Raw genomic sequence first — 6543 nt, 5'->3', positions numbered from 1 at the left:
ATTAAAGCACAGCTGGCACAGATACCCTGAGCCAGGCTTAGCTAAAACCACACCAAAATGAGGGGCAAGGGGTTGCAGGTTTGGGACAGCCTGTCCTGGCTGTGGTTCTTGTCTCCTCCACCTGTAACTGAACACAGGATGACTTTTAAGGACTGAAATGAGGAGAATCATCATCTTGAAAATCACTTTTCTGTGGAGAGTTGAGTCTGGGGTGGTTGTTTTATTGCCTCTCAGGAGGCAAGTCTTGATGGAAAGAGTTTTTTTCTATTGTCTTTCCCCCTCCCAGGTACCACTGCTACTGCGRGGAAGTGGCTGACACCTCTTTTCCATCAACCCTTTCTTCCTCCTTGAGCTGTTGAAGTGCTTTTGTCAACAAACATGAATAGATCAGCCTCTGCTTTCTCTTAAAAAGCAAAACAAAAGTTCACTTCAGGCTCATAAGAAAGGAAAAGGAAAAAAAAAAAACCTCACACCTTTTTCTTAAATAAAATCTCACTTTTGTATTACTGTTTGAATTACCTCAACTGTTCTTTCATGTACTAATCTTCACACTTTTTTTTTTTTTTAAATTTCTGAGCTCTGCTTCATTTGTTAAGGTTTTTAAATCCTCAGTTGTTTGTTTCAAGTTGTTTTCCTTGGGTTGGTTTTCTAAAGAAGCATTCTTCTCACGTGTTCCCTGCCCTGGCTCCAGCACTTTCACGAGAAGAAAAGCATGATCTCACTTTTCATGCTTACAGCAAACAATTCTATCAGCTGATCCAAAAATAAACTGCAAAAAAAGTAAAAAGACCCCCACCTTTTGTGCTGTGTTTCAGTGAGTTCTGATGTCCAGACAGGATCTAATAAAGGCTTAAATTGAGAGATGAAGTTGTAGGAGGAGGTATAAATGAATAACCTGTCTACCAGGATTTACCTCTGCTCTCTCCTCTGACAGGAATTTGTTTAAAATTCCCCTCTTGCAGCTGTGCCCGTGAGGATCCCTCTCCCTGACCTATTGGTTTTCCACCTTTTTCCCTCTTGGTGCCCTCAGCCCGTTCAACCCCTCCTGTCTGGTCCATCTCAGAGGTTGTGGGGTCTCTGTTCTCCTCTTCTTTCCCCACTGTTCCTGTCCCTTTCCATGCAGCTGTGGTGGGTGACTTCCCCAAACCTTCTCTGCCTGTGGGCTGAGCTCCAGTTTTATGGAATAAAGCTACAATGTGCCCTTGTCAGCTCCATCCTGAGCTTATTTTAGTTGGGAATAATTCCCTCAGTCTCCAAAAGGAGGTAGGGAAGAACTGTTCATGGTGAAATTTTGTTTTCTCCTCGGTTCCCAACCCGAAGCTCCTTTTGGTGTATCATAAATGACAATGATAATTTGGGATAACCGCACCTCCTTTCCTCACTCCCTGCAGACATCCTTCACTTCCCGGGATGTTTTGGGGGTTATCTCCCCTTGGTGAGGAGGCTGAGGGTGCAAAGGAGCCCTTGCCAATCTGTGGGGCCTTGTGATTCCCAGTTTGGGTGTCTTTCCCCACCCAGGAGTGCYCTGCTTTGCAAAGCTGTACAGGACACTGCACATTCCACATTTTCTCCAGATCACTTTGGCTTTAGCCCTGTGGTCATCAACAGCTGTGGATCCAACAGAGGGRAAGGAGAGGGCTCCCTTTGTGTCAAATACTTGCACAGACTTATGCTTAATACATATGGGCATTGTCAGTATCATTTTATGGATTTTTTTCTAGACATTTTTAGCATTTTAAAAAAAAAATTAAAATTGCACACATTGAAGATTATCCCACCATTGCACCTCTTTTCCATCTCACTACACTGTGTCCCTTTATCAGCCAAAGGGAAACCCAAATCATCCACAAGCAGCTGGGGAAACCTGCAGAACAAGGTTTCCCTAAAAAATCTGCTTTCTTTCAAAGAAAGGGAAACATCAAAGTGTTTGCTGTTCTGGTTTCCAGCTGGAAAGTAGAAGTTACGTGAAGGACACGGAGTTTCTCTGGGGTAAAGGGAGTGCAAACCAAATCAGAAACATTTTTCCCYAYTGTTTGTCTGTCGTTCAATGCCTSTACTGAGGAAGCAGCCCTCAGAAARCTCTGGTAGRAAATAACAGATATTTTCCTCTGACTGACCTGGAATGGGGTTGGTTTAAYRTGCACCAGATCCCGATGYCCTTACTCAGGCAAAACCTGCMTTAATAACACCAGAAGGWTGYRATAAAAGCATCMAAATAAAATCCTTTCAGTGCTAAAGTGTAAACCAACTCAAGGCTAGCCCAGAAAGGCGTGCTGGCTTCAGAGCTGATGGGCTGTGCCCCAGGGATGCTCTGATCCAAAGTGTTCTGCTGGCAGGGGAGAGGGCAGGGCACGGGAGGGAAGTGAGGGATGAATGGCAGGCAAAGAATGAACCCTCATTCCCTGCCCATCTCTGCTTTCATCCCAGGCAAATCAGACAGCAGGAGAATACACAGAATGAAAGCTTTCTTTCCAATAAACACTTTCGCAAAGTCTATCTGAGCAGGTGATTTAGGAGGACAATGCCACAGAAGTGTATAATGAATCTGGCCCTGTGYTGCTGCATTTGTATGGACTCTGCAGCAATAAAGTAGGTTAAAAGACAAATTAATTGTGTGCTTCCTCTCCAAGAGAGAGAGACCAATGGCAGTTTCTATGGCAACTACTTGCAATTCATCCTATTAACTTTCTTATTGCGGGAACAATCAATAATGATACAGATCGCTTTAGGATAAAATATACATGAAGACTTTAAAAAAAATATATTGTTTGCTCTACTTTCAAATCAAATCTGATATGCTGTTGAAAAAACAAAGACAATGTTAGAGAGAAGCAAGTCGTGGGTTTGCCAGGAGGGAAAAAAAMCAGGTGAGTCAATTTGTACCAAAATCCATCTTCTCCTCTTGGCGACTCCAGCAAACTGCTCAGATTAATTATTTTCTGAAATGTTTTGACATTTGTGTTCGCTGTGATTGTGAAGGTTATACCTTATTTAAAGGTGTAATTCTGTGTGCTGATGTCTCTGCTCGAGCCAGCCAAGTGCATCCACAGTCCCTCAAAGGGCTGGGGAGCTGCTCCAGAAGCTCTTGGAAGCTCAGAGCTCTCACTGAGCAGCGTGACTGATGCTTCACCCTCTCAAAGAGCTGCCACAGAGCTCCATTCGCTTCATTTTTCACATGTGGAGCAGCAAGAGKGATCCAGGCAGTGCCTCCCACTCCCTGGGGCCCAGGCAGTGATGACAGCCAGGCTCAGCCTCCCTGCTGAGGGATTTGGTCTGCAGGATGCTGTAAAATCTCAAATTTCCCCCATTTGATTGGTGTAGCTGCCAGGAGGTATCTACACCATGAGGTCTGCATCCCCATCCTGAGGTTCCTCTGGCTTTAGGGGCACTCAGTCTCCAGCAGAATCTCCCCATCCGTGCCTGAACCTGATTTTTGGCCAGACTGAAGAGTTTGGATACCTCAGTGYGGGGGAAAAGGGCCCCACAAGCCCTGATTCTGAAACTCAGCCAATTATTGTGTAYGACTGAGGCCTGGGAAAAGAAAGGGAGTGTTAACAGCCTGCATGGAGGAGGAATGCTGCATCCTTGAGAAAAGCAGATTGGAATGCAGAATTGATAATGCAGGTGGCTGAAAATTATAAGCATTACTAATACTGTAGCTTTTTCAAACTCACCAATTATGTTCTGATTACTAATTAAACAGCTGTCTCTTRACCAATGTATGTTTGACACAATTGTGTACTCTGGTTGCTAAAGTGGTTAAAAGAGGCTTGTCCCACAATAAAGTTCTTCTTTCTTTCTGTTTTTTCACCCACTTTTTGTGTGTTTTGTATCTGTTCTTTTCTGTCGCTGTTTGACCAGCAGCAACACCTCAGGAAGGATTCTGGGTTGTGTGATTTGCTGGTGAAGTTGGCTGTGCAGGGACATCTGGGTGAGCAGCAGATATAAAGTGAAAAACAATGATCTCCACACTGGGTTGGCTCTTTGAAAATGTTTCTTTCTGAACTCAGCTGAGACTCTTCAATGAGGTTTTCTACAATCCCTTGCCCTGTGTCCTTTTCCTCGTCTCTCCTGGGGGTGATTTGGTGCTTCCCTGCAAATTCCAAGCTGAGCAGTGATGACTCCAAGGGACCTGGAAGTGCCAGGGTGATGCAGGTGTTTGATCTGAAAGCTGTGCCCTTCTCAAGGACACCCCAGAGCACTGAATTATCCCCCTGAGACCGATTTAAGCGTTTCTTTCCCCAGTCTGGGGGAGTCTCTCCCTTTCTCCCGGTGACATTTGACTCAGACTGACTCCCTGCAAGCTGCATGAGCACAGAGTTCTATTCCCAATCTTTTCCACCCAARTCACTGTTCTGAGTCCTTTGTCACCCAAAATGACCCTGCTACATCAGGAGTTGGTGATTCAAGCTCTGGTTTTGTGCATGTGGCTGTAAATGCAGAACACACCRACACTTTCCCACTTTTTCCCCAGTAGAAAGAAGGCCAGAAAATGAGAATTTATCTGGAATTTTCTACCACTGCTGTGTTACAAGCAGAGAAATCTTACACTTAATGTCTTCATTGTCTYAATAAAAATCATGCTTTAAATTATTAAATAAATCTTAGCAAGGACAGGATTTTCAGCACTGCTGTCTCTGAGTGTTTTCCATGGAAGTGAAATAGATTTGGACCTGTCCCTGGAAAAACAGAATTCTCTGGGGARCTGTGAATTTTGCATATTTAATTATGACAGAAGCACTTTTGTTTGGGATTGTTCTGGTAAATCTATATTTTATAAGGCCTCTGGTGATTAATAATAATAAATGTTTTTTCAGCAACAGCTGGTCTCAGGTCRTTATCTTATCAAACACTATTTATTTATCTAATTTTATTTCTTTAATTCCACTTTTCCAATGGAAAATGCTCAGAAAGGCAGCTCTGGTTTGCTGCTGTTCCACTTGTAGGTGTGAATCATGGGATATTACAGAAAATTGAAGGTAGTGGCGCTGTGTGGATTGCTGAGGGCATTGTCTCCTCACTGTGCCAGTCTTCCAAGGCAGCAGAATTTTTTTGCAGATCCATTTCACAAGATCAAGTGCATAAATCCGAGCTGCCTGGGCAGGGGGAATGCTGAAACAGGAATATTTCTCTGTTTAACAGAGAAGTTTGCATTTCCTRACTTTGCACATCTCCTGCATTTCACACGCCACAATTCCGCTTTGTTTCTTCTGACTTGCAGGAGTTGGTTCTTCCTGTAATCATTCCAAATTCAGTTCATCTTCAAAGGGAGAATGCAGAATACTTTTAAATAGAAAWGTGGAAGATATTGCACAAGTTAATTCACTTCAAACTGAAGCTTTTGATCTGCTGTTCTTAGATCACTTCATTATTACAAACACAACCARAGCAGTAATATCTTAACCTTCCTTTCCAAATCTCCCCTGCTACTCATCATTTCCTTTTTTCCCCATGTCATTTGAATTCCTGATTTTTAAGTCACCTTTGCCTCTTCTATCTCTTCAAACTCCCCATTTTTACTCATTTCTCTTACCAAGCCCCCTGAAACCCCTTCCTTTCACAGCTGTCCTTCCAGCCATTACAAAAAAAAAACCCAATCCTCCTCATCTTCTCTTAGTTCTTTTTGTCTTTCTTCCTTTTAGTCTTTCTTCAGGCCATATAAAAGCTGTTTCTGTGGGTTTCTGAAAGGATCATCTCAGTGTGGCTGCAGAGACGTCTCACCACACTTGCTGTGTGTTCTTCTGTTTATTGCTCCTCAGGCCCAGCAAAATTMAACTCTACATAAACAAAGCTTTATCAGTCTGGTTGGGCAATTGATTTTTCCCCTGTTCCACCCTTATTAAAAAAATTTTTAAAAAATCAATAAATATCAATATTATTAATCAGCTTCAAACTTCGCCTTCATCTGAAGAAAGTGCTGGTGAGAAAAGGATGGAACTCCTGTGCTAACCAAAAAAGTGCAAAAACCCCAAATCCTGAGTACTTTTGGCTGTTCTTCTATTAAAGAACAATAAAATAACCAACATGAGAATCAATTTGTACCTTTGAAGGTTTTACAGAAAAAAGATGAAGAGCAATTCCCATGGGATTCATCTAAAAGCTCTACACAACYCCCTACTCTGAGATTTAGATTTTCCTCCCCTTTTAGATTTTTCCCCCTACTTTTAGTTTCTGAAAATCTTAAAGGAAAACCTGGTGGAATGTGTTTGAGAAGCACTCGTGTGGATTTATCCTGATAAAAGATCCAGATGTGCTGAAGGATGGTGGGGTGAAGCCTGGCTTAAAGCACAAAACTGTAACTGCAAGGRGAAAACAAAATTCCTTCTGCCTCCAGTTTGAGATTTGCATTTCGGAATTCATTCCCTCCTGAATTACTGTGCTCTCGCTCTATAAATTTGATGACCTCTGACCAGAAGAAATGAAGTTCAATGATTTTCTGATTTGTTTGAATATGAGCCTCCCAGGGAACCAAATGCCATGTAAGGCTGCAATTTTGGCATGCAAACCTACACCTTCTCAAAACAGGTGGATGTTCATCATMTT

The sequence above is a fragment of the Malurus melanocephalus genome, unplaced genomic scaffold (assembly GCF_030028575.1).
Source record: "Malurus melanocephalus ecotype Western Australia unplaced genomic scaffold, MMel_1.1 scaffold_398, whole genome shotgun sequence".
Taxonomy (NCBI): Eukaryota; Metazoa; Chordata; class Aves; order Passeriformes; family Maluridae; genus Malurus; species Malurus melanocephalus.
The sequence above is the reverse complement of the archived record's forward strand: the minus strand, read 5'-3'. Positions refer to the sequence as shown.